The sequence below is a fragment of the Narcine bancroftii genome, chromosome 3 (genome assembly GCF_036971445.1).
Source record: "Narcine bancroftii isolate sNarBan1 chromosome 3, sNarBan1.hap1, whole genome shotgun sequence".
Lineage (NCBI taxonomy): Eukaryota > Metazoa > Chordata > Chondrichthyes > Torpediniformes > Narcinidae > Narcine > Narcine bancroftii.
In genome coordinates this window covers 21975116-22002432 of record NC_091471.1, presented here as the reverse complement: position 1 = coordinate 22002432, position 27317 = coordinate 21975116, and the positions used below count along the sequence as shown (strand labels likewise).

Sequence of the window (27317 nt, the reverse complement as noted above, 5' to 3'; positions counted from 1 at the left end):
GGAGGAGGTAAAGAAGAGATGGAAACAGTGGAATCCAATAGAGCTTGCGGTGGCCTAAAATTAGAATGCAAGTGACAGGATGGGAAGAGGTAGAATAAAGGATGGTATGAGTGATAGTGAGTTTGTTGCAGATATCATTTTTTTCTCCTGAGATGGAGATAGAGAAGTCAATGGAGCAAAGTGAGGTGTCAGAAACAGTCCATAACATTTAAGGCAGGGTGGAAGAAATAAAATTGCCAAGATCTGCATGGGTATGGGCATGGATAGCACAACTGCAACCATCATCATAATGGAGGAAGAGTTGAGGAGTGGTACGCTAGTACGAATGGAACAGGGACAGTTCCACAGATCTGACAAAATAGACAGTCATAACTGTGGCCTGTATGCGTGCCCACCTACATCCTGCGTATGGAGGAAATAAGAAAGAGTCAAAAGAGAATTGTGAAGTGTGAAGCAGAAGAGAGTGCTATTTAATGAGGGATGAATACCTATGTTCAGACAAGAAGTGCGTTCTCTTATCCTTCCTTAATCCCTCTTCATATTTATAGCATTTTTTCAATACTTCCAAGGTGACAGAAGTGGAACTGCTTGTTGCCTTTTCAGAACTCAGCCCTGGCCTAAAAAAAATCACTGCTTTCAGACTGATATTCTTTACAAAATAAGAATGTTGGCTGTTTCAGTTTCATGTGCAGGGACTCAAGACACTCATGCCATACTCAATAAAGTGTGAAATCTATTACCACTGTCAATAACACCGAACGATCAGGATAATGAAGTCCAAGCTGGTGATTCACACAATGTTGATTTCTCGTCTTCCTGCCATTGTATCTATTCCTTTCATTTGTTTTATGCACTGTTTTGGTGTAGTTCTATCTTTCAATGGCCAATTTTCCTGGCACTTCGATAGATGGACGCCAGAGCAGGAGTTGACTGATCCATTGACCAAGCCAGTCATGACATTTTAGTGAATTATACCTGAAGTGTTTTCAAGTTTTATTAATGCACCTTTCAGGGATATTTCCTAGTCTCTGGCCCCAACATGCCAATCACTGGCCCAAATAGTCAAACCGGCTCCTTTCTAAATCAGTCAGCACATGGAACCAGAGGTTGTACAGACCTGGTGTTCACCTGGTATTTAACTTTAAGCTGATTAAAGCATATAGTACAGTATTCTCAAGTTTTATGTTTGTTTGCTGCACCAAAGCCCACCACACCCGTATCTTGAATATCTCCTCGGATGAAAAGGAAATAATGATGTCCTTTGACTTGTTTTGTGATGTTTGAACCTCATGGTCTCTTGACTAACCACCTAATTTCTACAGTTAAGCTGCCCACTGGTTATTTACTATTACAACAAATCACAATACATCTTAATAAGATCTAAAAAAGATATGATAATTATTTATGAAACCAACAAATCCACTTATCAAAAAGAAAAAAAAAATCCCTAAAACTAATCAACCCCACCCTCTAATCAAGATTACAAGAGAAATAAAAAGATGGATCAGATCACGACCTCTTGAAGACAGACAGAATAGCCCTAGAGCCTCCAAATCCTCTAAAACTGGCAATTATAATAATATTCGATTAATGGGCCGGACTCAAACTGATAACTTGTCAAACTGAAAAGTTGTATCTTTAATAATATACCTAAGATTAAATATGACATTACATCATGTCACCGTTGGGCATGAGATGGTGGGAATTCATCTTTCCATTTCATTAAAACTGTCCATCTGGCTATCAACGAGCTAAAAGGTAAAACTTTCTCTTGAGCTGCCAATAAAAATATATCTGGTTCACGTAAATAACCAAACAGTGCAGTTACAGGGAAAGAATCTAATTTAATCTTAAAGATCATTGACAAATAATTCAAAATATTCTGTCAATAACTTTGTAATGTAGGACATTCCCAAAACATATGCATATGATTGATATATATAATTAACATAATAGATAATCACAATTAATATTAAGGGATGGAATATATGCATCATTATTTTGTCTTTTTAATATTTTATGTATGGGTGGTTATGTTAAACGCAACAAAAATATTTTGAAAGGAAATGAAAAGCTGCCCACTAGTTATAGGATGGCCATTCCAAAAGAGGACATGGTCATCTACATATATATATATATATATATATATATATTTATATATATATGGATGCACACACACACACACACGCACACACACACGTGCACACACACACGTGCACGCATACACATGTGCACACACACACAAACACACACACACGTGCACACACACGTGCACAAACACACACACACAAACATACACACACGCACATACACACACAAACACACACACACACACACACACACACACACACACACACAGAGTAACCTATGAACATGACCTCCTTTTGAATGGCCAACCTATCACTGCAGCTTTAACCTTTGGCCAGTTTTGACCTTTCATAATATATACCGTACTTTGGAACGGGTCCATGGGTAAACCTTTAAAATATGAACGCCAGTGTGAACCAGCTGGTGGTTGGGTATAAAGCAAATCCCAGAAAACCAGAACATGGAGTATATGCACTTGTTGGTAGTCCCTGAAAACCAGGACACTGAACCCATTGGGTTAAAACATTACTTCACAATTCATTGTGATAAAAAAAACAAATTAAGATAATTTTAATTGTTTCCTATTTACACGTCAGCATGGTGGTCCAGATTGAAAAATAAAGTTTTAAAATCGGCTCTTGAAGTCCATGGCCACTGAGTGGACTATTAAATATCCAGACTTATTTGTGCAGTTGTGAGAAAGGTGCGACATAAAATACATTAAATGGTGATTCATCCCAAAGCATGTAAATAAGTGGCTTCATGAAAATAACAATATCAAATATGATTAACAGCATCTGTTCTTCTTTGAATTCTTAGTGGAACATAGAAACTTGAGTCTGCAGACACCAAGATTGAATTCAACCCACAATACTGGAGAAATTCAGCAGATCAAACAGGGAACCTCGAAAAAGGATCCAAGCCCTAAATGTTGGTTATGTGTCTTTATGAACATAAAAATTTGTTGGACATGATCATACCTGCTATGATGTCTGAGGCCTCCATCTGCCTTATTTCCTTGTCCTCCTGTAGGTAAGGCAAAGGAAGGGCTATCAGGAAAAAAATTCCCCTCCCTCTCCACGAGGTAATTAAACATTTACCGAGAATCACACAGATGAAATAGTACAGTATCTACAAGATCACTCCCCTTACATTTCAAGTGATGCATAAAGTTATTTTGAAACAAATCAGGCCTTGATAGATCTGAGAAGTGATTTTACATCCACGCAACAACACGGATAGCAACCATTTTGAATAGGTAGGTCATGAATTAGTTCCCTCAAAAGGACTCCTTGATAACTTACATTTATTTCAATATAAAGGAGCAGAATTAAATGCAATAGAGAATTAGGAGAATTTTCCATCGCAACAGTGTTCTAGAATCAGTCATGCAGTCGGGAACAGCCCTTTAGCCAACTCATCCATGCTAACCAAGTTGGTGATGATATAAATTCAAAGAAAAATAATATGGGACCTTTTCATGAATGAAATGCTTACTTATATTTCTCAGAAGAGAAGAAAGCTGTTGCAATGCTTTTTAATTATATGAATGGATAATAAGTCCTGCAACCATAGAGGAACTGTCAAGGTTGATGAGGTTGAAGGGCTGCATGTAGTTGGACTGGTAATGTGAATGACCTGACTATATTTAATCATGTTAATATTGCTGTCAATGTGGCTCAGTGTTATCACACTCACTGGGGCAAACATGTTCTGAGCTATAATTCTGAGATGCAAGGAACTAGGGAGGGATTGAACTAGTTTGGTGGGGGGGGGGGGGTTGGGGAGGGTGTTGGGTGTTGATGAGAGTCCGAATATTAATGCAGAGAATAGGGCAGAAGGTCAAAATCATGATGCTGTGTGTTCTGAGTTTGTGAGAAAGGACAGGGAAGGGAGGAAACATAAATGTAGTCAGAGGGTTTGAAGTATGTCTATTTCAAAGCAAGGAGTATGAGGAATTAAGGAGATGAACTTAGAGCATGGATCAGAACGTGGAACTACGATTTTGTGGCCATTACAGAGCCTTGGCTGGAGGAAAGGCAGTATTGATTGATGCAGGTACCAGGGTTCATATTAAAAAAATAGTAAAGGGTGGGGAGTGAATAACATTACTTGTCAGGGATAATATCATGACTATAGAAAGGGAGGACGCTGCAGAGGGAGTGTCTGTTGAGACAGTATGGGAGTAAGTCAGAAATAGGAATGAAACAATCACTGTACTAGGAGTAGTCTATAGGCCCCTAAAAAGCCCTCATGACACCGAGGAGTAAATAAGCAGGCAGATTTTGAAATTCAGGGTTTTGTTATGGGTGACTTCAATTTCTCTAATATTGACTGGCACTTCCTGACTGCAAGAGGGATAGAAGGGACTGAATTTTTCAGGTGTGTTCAAGAAGGATTCCACACACTGTATGTGGGCCAGCTGACGAGAGGCCATACCGGATCTAATTCTGGGTAATGAATCTGGTCAGGTGGCGGACATTTTGTTGGGTGAGCACTTTGGTGAGAGTGACCACAACTCCCTGAGCTTTAGCATAGTTATGGATAAGGATAAACATAGACAAAATGGGAAAGTGTTTAATTGGGAAGTGCTAATTACGATAGGATGCGGAGGAAGTTTAAGGAACCACATGCTGGGTTCAGGATAGGTTTGTTCCACTTGAACAGGGAAAAGATGGTAGGAAAAAAGAACATAGTTGACAAAACAAGTGAGGCAGCTTGTCAAGAGGATGAAGGAAGCGTACCTTAGATATAGGAAGCAGGAAACAGGAAGGGCTCATGAGAGGTTTATGGTAGTCAGGAAAGAGCTTAAGAAAAAAATTAGGAGAGCTCAAAGGGAGCACAACAAGGCCTTGGCACGTAGAATTAAGGAGAACCCCAAAGGCATTTTATGCGTATGTGAAGAACAGAAGGATGATGAGAATGAAGGTGGGGCTGCTAAAGGATAAAGGAGGGAACATGTGCCTGGAGGTGGAAGAGTTTGGGGAGGTCCTAAATGAATACTTTGCTTCAATATTCACAAGAGGAAAACACCTTGATCAGGGTGAAGTCGAAATATAACAGGCTTGTGTGTGCTGGATGATGTTGAGATGAAGGTAGAGGAAGTGTTGGATCTTGTTAAAAACATTATGATTGATAAATCCTCAGGGCTGTGGGAAATGAGAGAGGAGATAGCAGGGGCAGTGGTTATGATCTTTGAGTCATCTATGGCCCCAGAGGAGGTGCGAGAGGTTTGGAGAATGGCAAAATGTAGTCCCCTTGTTTTAAAAAGGGCAACGGGGAATCCTGGGAATTATAGAGTGGTGAATCTTACATCTGTAAGATTCTTAAGGATAGGGTCTATGAGCATTTGGAGTACGGTCTACTCAAGCATAGTCAGCATGGTTTTATAAAGGGAAGGCCATATCTCAAGAGCCTAACTGAGTTTTTGAGAGGTAATAATAAAAATTGATAAGAGTAGGGTGGTAGATGTGGTTTTATGGACTTTAGTAAGGCATTTGACAAGGACCCCATGAGAGACTTGTTCAGAAAGTCATGAGGCATAGGATCCATGGAGCATTGGCTGCATGGATTAAAAAAAAACAAATGGCTTGCATGTAGAAAGCAGAGAGTTGTAGTGCAAGGAAAGCATTCTGTCTGGAGATCAGTGACTAGTGGAATTTCCCAGGGATCTGTTCTAGAACCCCTTCTCTTTATGATTTTTATAAATGACATAGATGAAGAAGTGGAAAGATGGGTCAGTAAATTTGAGGAGTTGTGGATGGGTCAGAAAGTTGAGGAGTTGTGGATGGAGCTGAAGGTTATCAAGGGTAACTAAAGGATATTGACAAGATGCGAAGTTGGATGGAAATATGGCAGACTGAGTTCACTCCAGATAAATGTGAGGTAATGCAATTTAGAAGGGCAAATCAGAAGGCTGAGAACAGTATGATCAGTTACTTAAGAGTGTGGATGAACAGAGGGACCTTGGAGTCCACATCATACATCCCTCAAGGCCACTGTACAGGTTGATAAGATAGTTAAGAAGGCCTATTGGATAGTGTGCTTCATTAATAGGGGGATTGAGTCATGTTACAACATGTTACAATTCTACAAATTTTTGGTGAGACCACATTTAGAATATTGTGTTCAGTTGTACTCACCTTATTATAGGAAGGATGTGGAGCTATGGAGAAGGTGCAGAGGAGATTTACCAGGATGTTGCCTGGATTGGGAAACAAAGTGTTAAGAAGTAAGGTTAGCAGAGCCGGGACTTTTCTCTTTGGTGCATAGAAGGATAGGAGGAGACTTGATAAAGTGCTACAAGACTATGAGAGGCATAGATAGGATGGATAGCCAGTGCCTTTTTCCCAGGGCAGGAATAGCAAACAAAAGAGGAAATGTGTACAAACTGAAAGGAAGGAAGTTTAGGGGAGACATCAGGGGTAAGTTTGTTTTTTACATAGAGAGTTATGTGTTCCTGAAATGCCTTGCTAGGGATGGTGGTGGAGGAGGGCGAAATATTCGGGGCATTTAAGAGACTCTTAGGCAGACTCATGGATAGAAGAAAAATAGAGCCTTACAGGTAGGGAGGCTTTAGAACTTTTTTTAAAGGGATATATTGTTCAGCACATCATCGAGGACCCAAGGTCTTTACGGATCTCAAGCCTTTGCCCTTTGCCCTTTGCCTTTAATAACATGTCAGACCCATAGTCTCCATGGTGGGGAGGTTCCTAAAGGTGGCCTTGATGGCGCATCTCAAGGGACCGAATTGGACTGATGAACTATCAGGGTCCTCCTGGGGATCTGTACCACACCAAAGGAGGATTTCAATGCCTCAGTGGTGTATGACGTACCCCTAGTCATTCCCAGGGAATTCCTGGCTGCCGCCAGGGACACAAATGGACCAACAGTGACAACCCTTGAGAGACTGAGGGAATGAATAAGTATGCTGGCCTTGCCACAGCCCTCACCACACAGCCAGCCCAAAACGTTCATCCCTGGGAACCTGAAAAGCTGTAAGTACTGTGACAGAGTATACAGATATGTTTTTGGGAGATAAATCAGGAAAGGTTTGTTAGAGTTGGTTACATATAAACACTTTAAAACAGATCTTATTTGAAATACTGCAGCTCTGCCCAATGCTAGACATATCAGGGCCTCGGAACTTTTGCAAGACCTTTGAAGAGTGCTCAAGCGACTTCATTAATGGATTGTTGTTTACAAAAGGCAACAGATGAAAGAGCTTGTTGGAGTTGCATATTGTCTGGAGGAGAACTTGTAAGAGGGTCATGTGATTTTGCAAGCAGAGAGAGTCAAATAGGCTTTCTCTCAGAGAGAGAGAGACAGAGATCACTTATAGAGTGTTACAGCCAGCTGGGACTGGAACAGGAAAAGCTGGCAAGCTTATGGAAAACCCATTTGTAAGATGGCCTGGTCAAAGCCCTTGTGGTTCATGCAAGAGGAGAGGACTGGCTGTCTAATGTTTCACTTGGAATAAGAGAAACAAGAAGGAACTCTGTGGTGACCTGAAATAACGAGGTTATCTGGAGAACCCTGAAGGGGAAAGTTTCTTCAGCAAGACACTGGAGTGGCTGATTAAAAAGGAACAACAAATCTCTCTCTGAAAACTGACAAGAACCTTCCTGAGCGGTAACCATTTATCTTTCATGCCCCAAAGCCTGGTGAACTTTATAAATGTTAAATTCTGTGGACAGTATAAGAATTGCCTGATACCGGTGAATTGGAGGAATGAGAAGTGAGATTGGACTGTGAATTAAAGAACCTTTCTGAACTTACATGCACATTACATGCATGTGTGCTTAGAATTAGAAGGGGGTTAAGTAAGTTAATACTGATAAGTTAAAGTTTGATTCCATTTTCATGTTTAAATAACCATTTGTCTTGGTGAGTGTCTATTGCTGCTGGGTTTGGGGTCCTCTGGGCTTGTAAAAGTACGTCTTCGTATGACAGGGAGCACACTGGGCGTCACTTCAGTGGCCATATGAGGGGCCCTACTGGGTGATCAGGCACAACAGGACCACATGTGTGCTGGATATGGGCGGCAAGAAAGAGACATTTACTACTGACTGCCTCAAATTAGCACATTTGGACACCAGTCAACTGATCACCCCATCATCCCCACGCCGTAAAGGCAGGCTGCCCAAAACCAGAGCCAGCACCTGGATCATCGGTCCTGGGGGGGAGGGTCGTTTGGTGGCCCACTACTAAATAGGCATCCTGACCCACAAGATGGTGGTCAAACACTTGATCCCACAAGGACCACGCCAACTAAATGGCCTTTCTCGCCAGGCTGCAGGTTGTCCGGCAGGAAATGATGAGCACTGGCAGGAACGCCAACCAAATTGCGGTCGGAAAGCCCATGACGCCATTTCTGCTGGAAGTGGCGAACAACTAGGCCCAGTGGACCTATATAAGGCAAAACACTCAATAAACCAGTTTCAACTGTAATTACAGTGTGTGGGTGTCTTGCTTTTGCACCCTGCTGTAGCACATGCTACAAAGAAATTTAAAAAAAACATTATTGTTGTCTTTAACTATGTAAATTTCACTTTAATCAAGAAATTCTCATAATTTACAAAATTTAAATTTAAATTCAAACCCCAGTTGTGGATTCTGTAAAAGCATTGCTCTAACCACTATCTTAACTGCGTTGCCATCATAATTAATATCTTTATTTATTTCTTATTATCTTCAATTTTATTTATTTATTTATTTCCTTGATTTTTTTTTTGGTGCGGGGCATTTGTTTGAGTTTCCAAATGATTGAATGTCATATAGTGAGAATGTTACTGTCGTAAGAATAATTTTGGGATGTTCAATAGCTTTTGGAGAAAAATTGTTCTTGTGGGCTTCTGGATACAGAATTGGCTTGATGGCTTCTCCCAGAAGGTATCAGCGTGAAGAGATTGTGACCAGTGTGATGAGAATTTGCTTCCTTCAAAAAAATGAAATATAAATCAATGATTCCGACAAGACACTGAATATTGGATCAAGCATATACTGTGCAAGACAATCAAAATGGTGAATTAAGTGGTCACTGTATGTCTTATCTGACAATTTTGTCACAGCTTCTAATCTTTTTGATCCTGTATTTTTTATGTCTGACTTCAATGAGTTTTTTTTTTAAAGAAATTAAATGATTTCTGCAAAGAAGGAGAAAATTACAATATAATATGAAAAAAATGTTGAATTCTCAAAAATATTTTCTGCTTTAATTTTCTCTATTCTGCAGCATTGACAAAACATTTTAATTGCTTTAGCATTTAGTATTGGGCTAAACATTTTGCCAGAATTAGGAGATAATGCATAATATTATTTCACATCTAATTATGGTTCCTGGAACCAGCAGCAGTGCCAAAGATGAACTAACAGAAAACGGCATTGGTATTGAGTACATGATGAAACTCTACAATTGATAATTAGTTGGCTTGATAATTCCCATTGAGTATTAGTAAGATACATGGTAAGGCATTGGTCTCAATGCTATAATTTCACCCCATATTCTACAGAAAGGACAACTTTGGTAAACTTGCTGTATTTTTTAAAAAACCTGCATTTTAATGTTAAATTGAACTTAATTTGTGGATTTTTGCAAGGTTTTTGTTTTGTCTCTGGCATGAGTGTTTTTCTTCATGTATCCAGAGTCCTGCACCCTGGCAATTTGTTCGATTTACGTTTATTGTCACAGGCTTTGAGGTACAATGTAAAGGTTTTTTTTTGCATCCAGTCAAGCTTGTCAATTCATAATCATTAAAAAAAACAGTGCAGGGCACATTGATACAGAGTTACAATCAATTGTTACAGAACAATGAGAATATTATCTTACTAGTTCAAACAATGAGCTGCTCATGAACTTCATGGATCAGACACCAACCACATATAGAACCGGTCAGACAGCATTTTGGGTTGGGACCCTTTTGCGGCGGTTCATTCAGGAATCTGAGAAAGAAGCTATCCTTGATTCTTAGGGTCCCTCAGCCTGTCCGTTCTACAGCAATTGTAAGATCTCATTTACATTAGTTACATACACATTCCAAAAGAAAATCACAGAAGTCTGCAGACACCGTGGTTGAAGTAAAAACATAAAGCTTGAGAAACTCAGCAGGTCAAAGAGTGTACTTTATATTTTAAAGATATATAACCAACATTTCACCTTGATGAAGGTCTCAAGCCCAAAATGTTGGTTATATATCTTTGCAATATAATGTACACTCTTTGACCTGCTGAGTTTCTCCAGCTTTTTGTTTATACTACATACATATTCCAATTCATTTTATTTTCTCCACATTCCCATCAAATACTTCTTGCAATGGCAGCACTGTTGAAGCTGATGAAGCTGATGTCTGCCACTGGGGCAGACCCACAGAGAACGGGGAGAGGAACCACAGCTTGCCTCCACAGGGTTCCAGGTTTCAAACAGACTGTTAAAGGAGCTGACCATGGTTTATTTTAAAATCCTGTAATCGTGGGGTCTGGGCCAAAGTTGGCGGTGCCTGTATTCAGCAGCGGCCTCGAGGGGTTTCAGACTTTGGGGAAGCAGAGGGCTGGCACAGGGCACCAATAATGGGGAGACCACACACCCCCCCCGCCCCATTTGAGAAGGAGAAGCAGAGTAGGCGACCCATGGGATGGTGACCAAGGGGGTGGACCAGGGAGGAGCACTAAGGCTAAAGAACATTCAAGTTGTTGGTGACTTAAGAAGAGAAACCCATGTAGGTTGCGGGCTGCTGGTGACTGCAGTCAAGGAACTCATACCAGCTGTGGACTGCTGGAGACTGGATGGTGACTAGTTGAAGGGATATCAGCTATCAGAACTGGGAAACAAGATGATGCCAAGGACACTGAAGGCTTCTGGATCGTATTGGAAGTTTGGATCCAAAGCCTAGGTTGCCATTGGTTTGGACTGGGCTCTGTATGGCTGCGGACAGTATGGGAACACTGAAGGGAAATCAATGGACACTCAGTGACTCTGGGTGGGGGGGGGGCTCTCTTTTGCTTCTCTTACTCTGACTGTAATTGGTGCTGGGCAATTTGTACTGAATGTGAATCTTTATCACCCTGTGGTAGACTAAAGGAAATTTTGGGTAATATTGCATTTTTTTTGTTTTATTACATGACAATAAAAAACAAACTTGAACATTTTGTTCATGTGCACAGCAGGAGCAATTTACAAAACCAGATAAACTGACAAATCTGCACACCTTTGGGCCATTCAAGGGAACAAGAAACCCATGCAGACACAAGGAGATTGCACAAACTCAACATGGATAATACTGAGGATCAGAATGAACTTGGTTCACTAGATCTGTGAGCCACCTACTCTACCCGCTGTACTATTGTACTGAAGTAAAAACCCAATGCTAGAGAAACACAGCAGGTCAAACAGTGCATTTTATATAGCAAAGATTAAGATACATAACCAATGTTTCAGACTTCAGCCCTTCATCAAGGTACTATTGAGCTGCCCCATGACTTCTGCCATAATATAATTTTGCTCCTACAGTTCATACAACTAATGCCTTGACTACCTGCTTGGTTGGCTTGACATGGACCGCCTGTAGCATGGCCATAAATTGGACGATAATTGAAGGCTTATACTCAAAAATCATAGAGAACCAGTACGATAGGTGTTGAGTGCCAATCAGTGAATTCATGGAATGACCACAGAATTAAAAAAAACAAAAGCTGGAAACATGGCAAAACACTAACTGGCAAAAAATGAAACAGAGGCAGATCTTGGAGAATTTCAATAGGCTGTTTTGATTTATTTTGACAAAAGGTAAATAAGGGGGCTGGTTTAGCCTGAGCAGTAAAACAATGGAATTGATTGTGGACTTCAGGAAGGGGAAGCCAGGAGAACACAAATTAATGCTCAGCGAAGTGTTAGCATCTCTGAGCTATCACAAGATCTTCATGTCGATGCAATTATGAAGTAGAGGTGTACTATGGAGAGTATTCTGACTGGTTGTATCATTGTCTTGTATGGAGGTGCCAATTCACAGGACAGGAAGAGACTACAAAGGGTGATAAACCCATCTAGTGCCATCATGGGGATTAGTCTTCAACTGGTTGTATCATTGTCTTGTATGGAGGTGCCAATTCACAGGACAGGAAGAGACTACAAAGGGTGATAAACCCATCTAGTGCCATCATGGGGATTAGTCTTCAACTGGTTGTATCATTGTCTTGTATGGAGGTGCCAATTCACAGGACAGGAAGAGACTACAAAGGGTGATAAACCCATCTAGTGCCATCATGGGGATTAGTCTTCAACTGGTTGTATCATTGTCTTGTATGGAAGTGCCAATTCACAGGACAGGAAGAGACTAAAAAGGGTGATAAACCCATCTAGTGCCATCATGGGGATTAGTCTTCAACTGGTTGTATCATTGTCTTGTATGGAGGTGCCAATTCACAGGACAGGAAGAGACTACAAAGGGTGATAAACCCATCTAGTGCCATCATGGGGATTAGTCTTCAACTGGTTGTATCATTGTCTTGTATGGAGGTGCCAATTCACAGGACAGGAAGAGACTACAAAGGGTGATAAACCCATCTAGTGCCATCATGGGGATTAGTCTTCAACTGGTTGTATCATTGTCTTGTATGGAGGTGCCAATTCACAGGACAGGAAGAGACTACAAAGGGTGATAAACCCATCTAGTGCCATCATGGGGATTAGTCTTCAACTGGTTGTATCATTGTCTTGTATGGAGGTGCCAATTCACAGGACAGGAAGAGACTACAAAGGGTGATAAACCCATCTAGTGCCATCATGGGCATTAGTCTTCAACTGGTTGTATCATTGTCTTGTATGGAGGTGCCAATTCACAGGACAGGAAGAGACTACAAAGGGTGATACACCCATCTAGTGCCATCATGGGGATTAGTCTTCAACTGGTTGTATCATTGTCTTGTATGGAGGTGCCAATTCACAGGACAGGAAGAGACTACAAAGGGTGATAAACCGATCTAGTGCCATCATGGGGATTAGTCTTCAACTGGTTGTATCATTGTCTTGTATGGAGGTGCCAATTCACAGGACAGGAAGAGACTGCAAAGGGTGATAAACCCATCTAGTGCCATCATGGGCATTAGTCTTCAACTGGTTGTATCATTGTCTTGTATGGAGGTGCCAATTCACAGGACAGGAAGAAACGACAAAGGGTGATAAACCCATCTAGTACCTCATGGGGATTAGTCTTCAACTGGTTGTATCATTGTCTTGTATGGAAGTGCCAATTCACAGGACAGGAAGAGACTACAAAGGGTGATAAACCCATCTAGTGCCATCATGGGGATTAGTCTTCAAATGGTTGTATCATTGTCTTGTATGGAGGTGCCAATTCACAGGACAGGAAGAGACTTCTTTGGCTTGGCTTCGCGGACGAAAATTTATGGAGGGGGTAAAAAGTCCACGTCAGCTGCAGGCTCGTTTGTGGCTGACAAGTCCGATGCGGGACAGGCAGACACGGTTGCAGCGGTTGCAGGGGAAAATTGGTTGGTTGGGGTTGGGTTTTGGGTTTTTCCTCCTTTGCCTTTTGTCAGTGAGGTGGGCTCTGCGGTCTTCTTCAAAGGAGGTTGCTGCCCGCCAAACTGTGAGGCGCCAAGATGCACGTTTTGAGGCGTTATCAGCCCACTGGCGGTGGTCAATGTGGCAGGCACCAAGAGATTTCTTTAGGCAGTCCTTGTACCTTTTCTTTGGTGCACCTCTGTCACGGTGGCCAGTGGAGAGCTCGCCATATAACACGATCTTGGGAAGGCAATGGTCCTCCATTCTGGAGACGTGACCCATCCAGCGCAGCTGGATCTTCAGCAGCGTGGACTCGATGCTGTCGACCTCTGCCATCTCGAGTACCTCGACGTTAGGGATGAAAGCGCTCCAATGGATATTGAGGATGGAGCGGAGACAACGCTGGTGGAAGCGTTCTAGGAGCCGTAGGTGGTGCCGGTAGAGGACCCATGATTCGGAGCCGAACAGGAGTGTGGGTATGACAACGGCTCTGTATACGCTTATCTTTGTGAGGTTTTTCAGTTGGTTGTTTTTCCAGACTCTTTTGTGTAGTCTTCCAAAGGCGCTATTTGCCTTGGCGAGTCTGTTGTCTGTCTCATTGTCGATCCTTGCATCTGATGAAATGGTGCAGCCGAGATAGGTAAACTGGTTGACCGTTTTGAGTTTTGTGTGCCCGATGGAGATGTGGGGGGGCTGGTAGTCATGGTGGGTAGCTGGCTGATGGAGGACCTCAGTTTTCTTCAGGCTGACTTCCAGGCCAAACATTTTGGCATTTTCCGCAAAGCAGGACGTCAAGCGCTGAAGAGCTGGCTCTGAATGGGCAACTAAAGCGGCATCGTCTGCAAAGAGTAGTTCACGGATAAGTTTCTCTTGTGTCTTGGTGTGAGCTTGCAGGCGCCTCAGATTGAAGAGACTGCCATCCGTGCAGTACCGGATGTAAACAGCGTCTTCATTGTTGGGGTCATTCATGGCTTGGTTCAGCATCATGCTGAAGAAGATTGAAAAGAGGGTTGGCGCGAGAACACAGCTTTGCTTCACGCCATTGTTAATGGAGAAGGGTTCAGAGAGCTCATTGCTGTATCTGACCCGACCTTGTTGGTTTACGTGCAGTTGGATAATCATGTTGAGGAAATTTGGGGGACATCCGATGCGCTCTAGTATTTGCCAAAGCCCTTTCCTGCTCACGGTGTCGAAGGCTTTGGTGAGGTCAACAAAGGTGATGTAGAGTCCTTTGTTTTGTTCTCTGCACTTTTCTTGGAGCTGTCTGAGGGCAAAGACCATGTCAGTAGTTCCTCTGTTTGCGCGAAAGCCGCACTGTGATTCTGGGAGAATATTCTCGGCGACACTAGGTATTATTCTATTTAGTAGAATCCTAGCGAAGATTTTGCCTGCAATGGAGAACAACGTGATTCCCCTGTAGTTTGAGCAGTCTGATTTCTCGCCTTTGTTTTTGTACAGTGAGATGATGGTGGCATCACGAAGATCCTGAGGCAGTTTTCCTTGGTCCCAACAAAGCTTGAAAAACTCATGCAGTTTGGCATGCAGAGTTTTGCCGCCAGCCTTCCAGACCTCTGGGGGGATTCCATCCATACCTGCTGCTTTGCCACTTTTCAGTTGTTCGATTGCCTTATTTGTCTCATCCAGGGTGAGAACCTCATCCAGCTCTAGCCTTAGGGGCTGTTGAGGGAGCTGGAGCAGGGCGGAATCTTGGACTGAGCGGTTGGCACTGAAAAGAGATTGGAAGTGTTCTGACCATCGGTTGAGGATGGAGATCTTGTCGCTGAGGAGGACTTTGCCGTCTGAGCTGCGCAGCGGGCTTTGGACTTGGGGTGAGGGGCCGTACACAGCCTTTAGAGCCTCGTAGAAACCCCTGAAGTCGCCAGTGTCCGCGCTGAGCTGGGTTCGTTTGGCGAGGCTAGTCCACCACTCATTTTGGATCTCCCGGAGTTTGCGCTGAAGATGGCTGCATGCATGACGGAAGGCTTGTTTCTTCTCTGGGCAGGACGGCTTTGTAAGGTGAGCCTGGTGGGCAGCTCGCTTCTTTGCCAGCAGCTCCTGGATTTCCTGGCTTTCGTCAAACCAGTCCTTGTTTTTCCTGGAGGAGAAGCCCAGTACCTCTTCAGTGGATTGCAGTATGGTAGTCTTCAACTGATCCCAGAGGGTTTCAGGGGACGGGTCCGTGAGGCGGGTTGCATCGTCGAGCTTTGCTTTGAGGTTTGCCTGGAAGTTTCCTCTCGCTTCGTCTGACTGCAGGTTTCCAACATTGAACCTCTTTCTGGGGGCTTTATTGTTCCTGGGCTTTGGCTTGAAGTGAAGGTTGAGCTTGCAGCGAACCAGCCGGTGGTCAGTGTGGCATTCCGCGCTAGGCATGACCCTGGTGTGGAGCACATTTCGTTTGTCACTTTCTCGCACCAGGATGTAGTCCAGGAGGTGCCAGTGTTTGGATCAGGGATGCATCCAGGTGGTCTTAAGGCTGTCCCTCTGCTGAAAAAGGGTGTTTGTAATGACAAACCGCTGTTCTGCGCAGAGCTCCAACAGGAGGCGCCCAATTGTCGTTGCACTTGCCGACGCCATGCTTGCCCAGGATTCCTGGCCAGGTTTCTGAGTCTTTGCTGACACGAGCGTTGAAGTCGCCCAGGATGACAACCTTGTCGGCTGTAGGGGTGCGTTGGATGAGGTTGCGCAGGTCGGTGTAGAACTTGTCCTTTTCTGCTGGTTCCGCCTGGAGGGTTGGAGCATAGACACTGATGAGGGTGATGTGACGCTTGTTTTGAAGGGGGAGTCGCATGGACATGATTCGGTCCGAGAGGCCTGTCGGAAGGTTTTCGAGTTTGGAGGCAATGAAGCTCTTGACCATGAAGCCTACACCAGATAGGCGTCATTCATCCGAAGGCTTGCCAGACCAGTAGAGTGTGTAGCCCGCGCCGCGTTCTTGGAGGCTGCCTACATCTGCGCAGGGGCCACGCTAATCTTCTCTGTATCGTTCCAATTTTAGTATATGTGCTGCCGAAGCGAGCACTCGGCTGCCTACATCTGCCAGGCGGACTTCACTGAGAGCGGCTATGTCGATGTCAAGTCTGAGGAGTTCATGTGCAATGAGGGCAGACCGACGTTCAGGTCGGTGGCTGTCAGCCTTGTCTAGCATGGTTCTGATGTTCCAGCATGCTAGCTTGAGTTTGTGAGCATCTTTTGAGGGGGAGGACGTGGAAGGGGAGGACGTGGAGGGGGAGGACGTGGAGGGGGAGGACGTGGAGGGGGAGGACGTTGAGGGGGAGGACGTGGAGGGGGAGGACGTGGAGGGGGAGGACGTGGAGGCGAGGACATGGAGGGGGAGGACGTGGAGGGGGAGGACGTGGACCTGTCCTCGGGCCTGCGCAAAGGAGCTTTTAGGTGGAGTGCAGTGCGCGCAGTACTGGCCCCACTCTTTACACCCATGGTTCGTGTGCCGTGGCCAAGCAAGCTGGGACGTGGCAGCGAGGTCCTTGGGTCGTAGGTTTTATATCAGAGTGGCCTTCTCCTATGCAGGTTTCTTACCCGGGCTGGAGGGGCCTGCCTCCACTCCTAGGTCGGTCCATACTGCCCGGACCGGGGCCGAGGCCACCGCAGCTCACCCTGTGCCTGGACTGGCGCCGCCGCCTCCCACTCTCTGCCCGGAACGGGGCCTCCGCCTGCCCCAGGAAGAGACTACAAAGGGTGATAAACCCATCTAGTGCCATCATGGGGATTAGTCTTCAACTGGTTGTATCATTGTCTTGTATGGAGGTGCCAATTCACAGGACAGGAAGAGACTACAAAGGGTGATAAACCCATCTAGTGCCATCATGGGGATTAGTCTTCAACTGGTTGTATCATTGTCTTGTATGGAAGTGCCAATTCACAGGACAGGAAGAGACTACAAAGCGTGATAAACCCATCTAGTGCCATCATGGGGATTAGTCTTCAACTGGTTGTATCATTGTCTTGTATGGAAGTGCCAATTCACAGGACAGGAAGAGACTACAAAGGGTGATAAACCCATCTAGTGCCATCATGGGGATTAGTCTTCAACTAGTTGTATCATTCTCTTGTATGGAGGTGCCAATTCACAGGACAGGAAGAGACTTCAAAGGGTGATAAACCCATTTAGTGCCATCATGGGGATTAGTCTTCAACTGGTTGTATCATTGTCTTGTATGGAGGTGCCAATTCACAGGACAGGAAGAGACTACAAAGGGTGATAAACCCATCTAGTGCCATCATGGGGATTAGTCTTCAAATGGTTGTATCATTGTCTTGTATGGAAGTTCAAATTCACAGGACAGGAAGAGACTACAAAGGGTGATAAACCCATCTAGTGCCATCATGGGGATTAGTCTTCAACTGGTTGTATCATTGTCTTGTATGGAGGTGCCAATTCACAGGACAGGAAGAGACTACAAAGGGTGATAAACCCATCTAGTGCCATCATGGGGATTAGTCTTCAACTGGTTGTATCATGGTCTTGTATGGAGGTGCCAATTCACAGAACAGGAAGAGACTACAAAGGGTGATAAACCCATCTAGTGCCAGCATGAGGATTAGTCTTCAAATGGTTGTATCATTGTCTTGTATGGAAGTGCCAATTCACAGGACAGGAAGAGACTACAAAGGGTAATAAACCCATCTAGTGCCATCATGGGGATTAGTCTTCACCTGGTTGTATCATTGTCTTGTATGGAGGTGCCAATTCACAGGACAGGAAGAGACTTCAAAGGGTGATAAACCCATCTAGTGCCATCATGGGGATTAGTCTTCAACTGGTTGTATCATTGCCTTGTACGGAGGTGCCAATTCACAGGACAGGAAGAGACTACAAAGGGTGATAAACCCATCTAGTGCCATCATGGGGATTAGTCTTCAACTGGTTATATCATTGTCTTGTATGGAGGTGCCAATTCACAGGACAGGAAAAGACTACAAATGTGATAAACCCATCTAGTGCCATCATGGGGATTAGTCTTCAACTGGTTGTATCATTGTCTTGTATGGAGGTGCCAATTCACAGGACAGGAAGAGATTACAAAGGGTGATAAACCCATCTAGTGCCATCATGGTGATTAGTCTTCAACTGGTTGTATCATTGTCTTGTATGGAAGTGCCAATTCACAGGACAGGAAGAGACTACAAAGGGTGATAAACCCATCTAGTGCCATCATGGGGATTAGTCTTCAAATGGTTGTATCATTGTCTTGTGTGGAAGTGCCAATTCACAGGACAGGAAGAGACTACAAAGGGTGATAAACACATCTAGTGCCATCATGGGGATTAGTCTTCAACTGGTTGTATCATTGTCTTGTATGGAGGTGCCAATTCACAGGACAGGAAGAGACTACAAAGGGTGATAAACCCATCTAGTGCCATCATGGGGATTAGTCTTCAAATGGTTGTATCATTGTCTTGTATGGAAGTTCCAATTCACAGGACAGGAAGAGACTACAAAGGGTGATAAACCCATCTAGTGCCATCATGGGGATTAGTCTTCAACTGGTTGTATCATTGTCTTGTATGGAGGTGCCAATTCACAGGACAGGAAGAGACTACAAAGGGTGATAAACCCATCTAGTGCCATCATGGGGATTAGTCTTCAAATGGTTTTATCATTGTCTTGTATGGAAGTGCCAATTCACAGGACTTGAAGAGACTACAAAGGGTGATAAACCCATCTAGTGCCATCATGGGGATTAGTCTTCAACTGGTTGTATCATTGTCTTGTATGGAGGTGCCAATTCACAGGACAGGAAGAGACTACAAAGGGTGATAAACCCATCTAGTGCCATCATGGGGATTAGTCTTCAACTGGTTGTATCATTGTCTTGTATGGAAGTGCCAATTCACAGGACAGGAAGAGACTACAAAGGGTGATAAACCCATCTAGTGCCATCATGGGGATTAGTCTTCAACTGGTTGTATCATTGTCTTGTATGGAGGTGCCAATTCACAGGACAGGAAGAGACTACAAAGGGTGATAAACCCATCTAGTGCCATCATGGGGATTAGTCTTCAAATGGTTGTATCATTGTCTTGTATGGAAGTGCCAATTCACAGGACAGGAAGAGACTACAAAGGGTGATAAACCCATCTAGTGCCATCATGGGGATTAGTCTTCAACTGGTTGTATCATTGTCTTGTATGGAGGTGCCAATTCACAGGACAGGAAGAGACTACAAAGGGTGATAAACCCATCTAGTGCCATCATGGGGATTAGTCTTCAACTGGTTGTATCATTGTCTTGTATGGAGGTGCCAATTCACAGGACAGGAAGAGACTACAAAGGGTGATAAACCCATCTAGTGCCATCATGGGGATTAGTCTTCAACTGGTTGTATCATTGTCTTGTATGGAGGTGCCAATTCACAGGACAGGAAGAGACTACAAAGAGTGATAAACCCATCTAGTGCCATCATGGGGATTAGTCTTCAACTGGTTGTATCATTGTCTTGTATGGAGGAGCCAATTCACAGGACAGGAAGAGACTACAAAGGGTGATAACCCCATCTAGTGCCATCATGGGGATTAGTCTTCAACTGGTTGTATCATTGTCTTGTATGGAGGTGCCAATTCACAGGACAGGAAGAGATTACAAAGGGTGATAAACCCATCTAGTGCCATCATGGGGATTAGTCTTCAACTGGTTGTATCATTGTCTTGTATGGAAGTGCCAATTCACAGGACAGGAAGAGACTACAAAGGGTGATAAACCCATCTAGTGCCATCATGGGGATTAGTCTTCAACTGGTTGTATCATTGCCTTGTACGGAGGTGCCAATTCACAGGACAGGAAGAGACTACAAAGGGTGATAAACCCATCTAGTGCCATCATGGGGATTAGTCTTCAACTGGTTGTATCATTGTCTTGTATGGAGGTGCCAATTCACAGGACAGGAAGAGACTACAAAGGGTGATAAACCCATCTAGTGCCATCATGGGGATTAGTCTTCAAATGGTTGTATCATTGTCTTGTATGGAAGTGCCAATTCACAGGACAGGAAGAGACTACAAAGGGTGATAAACCCATCTAGTGCCATCATGGGGATCAGTCTTCAACTGGTTATATCATTGTCTTGTATGGAGGTGCCAATTCACAGGACAGGAAGAGACTACAAAGGGTGATAAACCCATCTAGTGCCATCATGGGGATTAGTCTTCAACTGGTTGTATCATTGTCTTGTATGGAGGTGCTAATTCACAGGACAGGAAGAGACTACAAAGGGTGATAAACCCATCTAGTGCCATCATGGGGATTAGTCTTCAACTGGTTGTATCATTGTCTTGTATGGAGGTGCCAATTCACAGGACAGGAAGAGACTACAAAGGGTGATAAACCCATCTAGTGCCATCATGGGGATTAGTCTTCAACTGGTTGTATCATTGTCTTGTATGGAGGTGCCAATTCACAGGACAGGAAGAGACTACAAAGGGTGATAAACCCATCTAGTGCCATCATGGGGATTAGTCTTCAACTGGTTGTATCATTGTCTTGTATGGAGGTGCCAATTCACAGGACAGGAAGAGACTACAAAGGGTGATAAACCCATCTAGTGCCATCATGGGGATTAGTCTTCAACTGGTTGTATCATTGTCTTGTATGGAGGTGCCAATTCACAGGACAGGAAGAGACTACAAAGGGTGATAAACCCATCTAGTGCCATCATGGGGATTAGTCTTCAACTGGTTGTATCATTGTCTTGTATGGAAGTGCCAATTCACAGGACAGGAAGAGACTACAAAGGGTGATAAACCCATCTAGTGCCATCATGGGGATTAGTCTTCAACTGCATTAAGGACATCTTCAAGAAATGGTGTCTCAAGAAAGCAGCTTCTGTCATCCAGGACCCTCACTTCTCAGGCCTTCCCATCCTATTGCTCCCATCAGGGAGAAGGTACAGAGCTTGAAACCCAATGTTTCGAAAACAGCTTCTTCCCCTCTGCCATCAGATTTCTCAATGGACAATTAAATAACCTCATTTTTTCCTCTTTATTGCACTCCTTATTTATTTTATTGTCTTGTATTGACACAATTGTAATTTTAAAGCCATTTTTCACTTTGTCCTGCACCCTGATCCACAAATCAACAAATTTCATGACACTTGTGCATGACAATAGACCTCATTCTGATTCTGAAAAACAGTAACCATTTCCAGAAATTGATCAATAGAACTTGCCAGATTGAGAAAATAATGGAACATGTGGATAGCATAACCCTCAAAGTAACAAAAGACCAAAAATTGAACTAATTTGTTATTGGGCACCATATGAACACATTTTAACTAAATCCAGACAGCTTAATGGAATTCTGTGGAGACAAGTCCCCACACATTGCTCTTTGATTCTCTGACACATAAATGAGCAGTAATGTAAAACAGTTCACAAAGATGGCCATGATGTCACTTGAACAAAATTTAGTTATGTAGTGAAAGGCTGCAAAAAGTTCAGGCCAGTCATACTTTAGCTAGAGAATAGAGAAGACCATCAGTGTTATTTAAATAAATCAGCTTTACTATGTTGCTATAGAATTTCAGTAATTAGCTCTCTTGTATATAGGCCACCTCACTGACAAAAGGCAAAGGAGGAAAAACCCAACACCCAACCCCAACCCACCAATTTTCCCCTGCAGCCGCTGCAACCGTGTCTGCCTGTCCCGCATCGGACTTGTCAGCCACAAACGAGCCTGCAGCTGACGTGGACTTTTACCCCCTCCATAAATCTTCGTCCGCGAAGCCAAGCCAAAGAAAAGATATAGGCCACCTTAAAATATTTTCTTTTGCATTCATTCCAGTACTTTCACACTCTATTTCTTAAATATGTCTCTGATCACAGCAGCCCCACTCCTAAACCAGAGTATGGGAGAATTGCAAATCTGAGGTCTCAACCAGACCCCTGACCTTTCATCCTTGATATTTCATTGCCCAATTATCCTCACCCTCTGATGCTTTCTTTCACTAATGTTCCAATCACTTTCAGTTTTAGGCCCAGTTCTGCCTATTTCCCCTTCCCTCTCCTGGCTTTTCCTTATTCAACCCCATTCCTGTCAATCTATGGAAAGAGTGGAAATAGCTGAGGAGAGCAGGAAGATGGCACTCCCATATGATGAAATGTTCTATCTCACAGAAAAGTAGATCAATCTCTTCCCTGTTCAGTGCCACTTAGTGGGAAAGAATTTCTCTCTCAGTGAGTTCCTTTGTGAGGCAATACAATGTGGGCCCAAAACCAGGTTAAGGTGAATAGTTAGGAATCCAGGCTCAGACATGGTTAGAGATATAGGTATAAAGCTGGATTTAGGAATAAAACATGATTGTTCCCATTTTGTGTTTATTCATTCATGCGATGCAGATATTACATTTATTAACCACCCGTAATTGCTTCTGAATTCAAATTCAAATTTGTTGTCAGAATACATACATGACATAACATGCAACCATCTTTTTTTTTCATCTCGGCCAAGCAGAATTTCTACTTATCGGTATAGTAAAATGGACTTATACTGTATACAAAAGAGAGAATGTAAACAAAGAGAGAAATGTAAATAAACTGACTGCAAATACAGATTTAAAAAATTACATAATGTGCAAAGTAAGATTTGTAACAATATTAATATTTGGGGAGAATTTATAAGATTTAGAGTAGTTCACATACATTCACACATTTTAAAATAGATCTTATTTGAAAGACTAAAGAAATACTGAAGATCTTTGGAGGATGTAAGCACCTTTCACAAGTCGGTGTTAATTGAACTAAAGTCATAAAATGAATGACCATTGTTTGGAACTGGAGACACAGTGACTAGTGGAAGCTATTTTCAAGGGTTTTGCCAGAGTGCACAGAAAGGTCACTCCTGGATTGTTTACCTCAGATAACACCTTGAGAAGAAGAACTCCTGTTGTTTGCTGGAGAAGGTGGGGGTTTTGCAAGACAGGAGTCATATGCTTTTCACTGGAGTGGCAGTTGGAAAAGAGAGAGAGTTGAGTTAACAGCTCAGTCAGTCAGTGTGTGGGACACTGACAAATAACTGAAAAGTGCAATCCAGGAAAAACTGTTTGAAACTGACTGGAACTTCCATGGCTGGAAGTGCTATCTGTCTGAAGTTTCTTTTGAAATAGAGGAAGGAATGGAACCCTGTGGTAGCTTGAAGAAAGAGTTTACCATCTAGATGACCCTGATGGGGCAAGTTTCATCAGTGAGACCCTGAGGTGACTGGTGGTGGTACCTCAGTTGTGGAAATCCTGGAGCAAGAAATATCTCTCTCTGTAAACCCGACAAGAACCTTCCTGAGCGGTAAACATTTACCTTTCAAGCACCAGGCCTGGTGAATTTTATACATGATAAATTCTGTGCACAGTATGGTGATTGCCTGGAACCAGAGAACTTGGAAGAAGGAGAAATGAGATTGAACTGTAAACCAAAGAACTTTTCTTAAATCCACACGCACACACATTACATACACGTGTGCTTAGAATTAGAAGGGGTTAATTTGGGTTAGTATAGAGTATAATACAAGTATAGAGTTAAGTTAAAGATTGATTCTATTTTCATGTTTGAAGCTGATTAAAAATAACTTTTGTTTTGAAAGCCACTTGTCTTGGTGAATGTCTATTGCTGCTGGGTTTTGGGGTCCTTTAGGCTCGTAACAGAGTCCTTAAATGAGTCTCTGATTAAGACTCTTGTTCAGGAATCTGATGGTGGTAACTGTTACTGACCCTGATACGAGTACTAAGGCACCTAGACCTCTTTCCTGTCGGCAATAGCGAGAACAGAGCATGTCCTTGGAGGTGTGGATCCTTGATGATTGCTGTTGTTCTTCAATGGCCGCGTTCCCTGTAGATCTTCTCAATGGTGAGGAGAGTTTAGCCTATGATGTACAGGTCTGTGTCCACTACCTTTCGTAGAGCTTTCCATTCAGTGGTATTGGCGTCCCCATACCAGACCATGATAACAGCTGGTCAGCAAACTTTCCACTTCACATCTGTAGAGGTTTGCTAATGTTTCCAATGTCATAATAAACCTCCCCAAACTCCTGAGGAAGTGAAGGCGCTGATGTGTTTTTCTCACAATAGTATGAGTATGATGGGTCTAGGAAAGGTCTTCTGAGATCGTGATGCCCAGGAATTTAAATTTGCCCACCCGCTCCACCTCTGACCCCACAATGATCAGTTAATTGTTCATCTCTGGTTTTCCCTTCCTAAAGTCTATAATGTGCTCCTTGGTTTTTGTGACATTGAGTGAGAGATTGTTGCTAGTTCACCATTCATCCAAGTTTTCGATCACCCTCCTGCTCATCAGCCCTTTTTCAAAGAACCCACCCACAATTTAGAAACCACATTGTTTGGTCTGGACTCACATATAGATCATGTTGGAAGGGATGACGGATTTCCTTCCCTGAAGACTATTAATAACACAAATGAATTTTTAACAAGAATCTAGTGATGTAATGGGTGCACTCACTTGAACCTCACTTTTTAAAAAATGCTAAATTTATTTAGTTATTTGAATTTAAATTCTCTAACTGACATGGTGAGTTTCAAATTCTTGTCACTGGATCACTGATCCAGAACCTTGGCTGCTGGTTCTATAACTTAACCAGTTAATCTATATTATGTTCAATAATTATGTATAATATTTACTGCTTTAATGTAATCATTAAAACAGGAAGGACTGTTTTCAGACAAGCTTTCACTACTTATTTTTATGAGGGAACTTAAAGTTTGAAGCTAATTTATTGTGCCTTCAGCAGTCATAATTTACAACAGCATTTACCTCAGCATATTAAGTCTCCTTTTGACTGAAATATTCTCTCATTATTGAACCTGATATTTAATCAGGACATTAATGTTAGCTGCTTTTGGAATGTATAATGAAGGACACAACTTTCCATCATTCTAAGCTGTTGGTTCCTTCATTCCAACAGTCCCAGAGTGGGCCGAATGGTTGCTCACATTGAAGAGGAGATGCACAGACTTTATTCCCACCTATCTGGTACTGGGCAGAGGCAATTTGACCCATTGTATCTTTGCATCTTTGCTGGGGTTCTGTTCTTTGACAGCTCTTCAGCCCTACTGCATCCAGTCATGATTGTTTCTGGATATTTAAGTGGACTGCAGCTCTTGCAGTCACTCTTAGTTGGAAATACCAAGAGAATGATACCTTGACTTAGATTTTGCAAGGAATTCCTCATTAAAGGTTTGGACGAAACATGAGAAAAATATTCTAAATCCTAGAGTTACAGACCTTGACATCCAGGTAATATATATATTAGGGAGGTCTGGTAAAACTTACATCTTAGGACAACCGGGGTAGAGCTCTTCACGGTCCAGAATGATAATTTGCACAAAAGGAGATGGCTTCAAGGCTAGTCTTCTCAATCCTACAAGAGTTCCTCAGGAGAACTTATTTCCAATGATTTCTATCATCATGTCATAAGTAGAGTGATTGTACTATGTCTAAATCAAATTATAATCCATTACAATTGAAGTTACCCATAGCTGTGTGCAATAAGGTTTTGACAGAATTTGGGCATGGTATGATAAATCGCAGGTCATACCTGGTGCCATTCAGGCTCCATACAATAACTAACTACTCCCGGAGAGAATGTAATAATTTCTCCTTGATATTCCATTCCATGTCTTGGACAATGCATATCTTGGGTTTTAGCATTAACAAGAAACCTAACTGGACCAAGTAAAACATGGAAATCTGCACACACTGTGATTGAAGTAAAATCACAGAGCTGGAGAAACTCAGCAGGTCAAGCAATGCCCTTTATATATATGCTCCCTTTGTGGTCTTCTCTACATCAGGGAGACTGGGCGCAGATTGGGAGATGGCTTTGCTGAGCATCATCTGCACTGGTGACCTCCCAGTGGCCAACCATTTCAGTTCTGTGTCACACTCCTATACTCACAAGTCTGTCATGGTATTATCCCACCAAGACCACCCGCAAATTGAATGAACAGCACTTGATGTTCCGACTGGGCACTCTCTAGCCACATGGTATTAACATCGACCTTTCTGCTTTCTGTTAATCTGCTTGCCTCTTCCCCCTCCCCCTTCCCTTCTCCTTTCCAGTTTTCCTCCTCCCTCCCCCTCTATTCACCTTGCCATCCCTCCTTCCCTTGATAGCTGCTGTTCCTTCCCTCCTTTCTCCACCTATCACCTCCAGCTTTTGTGACCACACCTCCCCTCTTTTGTTCGGATGGCCTGCTGACGTTTTTCCATACCTTGATGAAGGAACCTAGCCTGAAACATTGGTTATATGTTTGACAAAAGGCAAAGGAGGAAAAACCCAACACCCAATCCCAACCAACCAATTTTCCCCTGCAGCCGCTGCAACCGTGTCTGCCTGTCCCGCATCGGACTTGTCAGCCACAAACGAGCCTGCAGCTGACGTGGACTTTTTACCCCCTCCATAAATCTTTGTCCGCGAAGCCAAGCCAAAGAAAGAAAAGAATAAAAACCACTGCTTGAGCTGCTGAGTTTCTCCAGCTTTGTATTTTTACCTAAACTGGATCAACCACATCAATACTACAGTTACAAAACAGTTCAGAGATCAGATATTCTGCGACAAATTACTCCCTGATGCACTGAATGCTTTTGCATGATCTATAAGGCAGAAGTCAATTGTGTGAAATTGCACTCTCAACTTGCTTGTTTGTGTGCAGCTCCAATAGCACCAATCGGACAGCTCCCCACCATTCAGAACAAA

At 43.1% G+C, this 27317-nt stretch overlaps 1 protein-coding gene and 1 pseudogene across 1 annotated transcript in view; one reads left to right on the top strand and one right to left on the bottom strand.

Moving 5' to 3' along the window:
- The window catches only part of LOC138756996 (catenin alpha-2-like), a 667135-nt gene extending 663860 nt beyond the window's left edge, over positions 1–3275 (top strand). The window contains exon 9 of the transcript XR_011353262.1: positions 2908–3275. The gene's annotated coding sequence lies outside the window, so the exon portion shown is untranslated. The remainder of the gene's footprint in view (positions 1–2907) is intronic.
- Positions 3276–16509: 13234 nt separating this feature from the next.
- Positions 16510–16622, bottom strand: LOC138759708 (U6 spliceosomal RNA; annotated as a pseudogene).
- Between the last annotated feature and the right edge of the window lie 10695 nt (positions 16623–27317).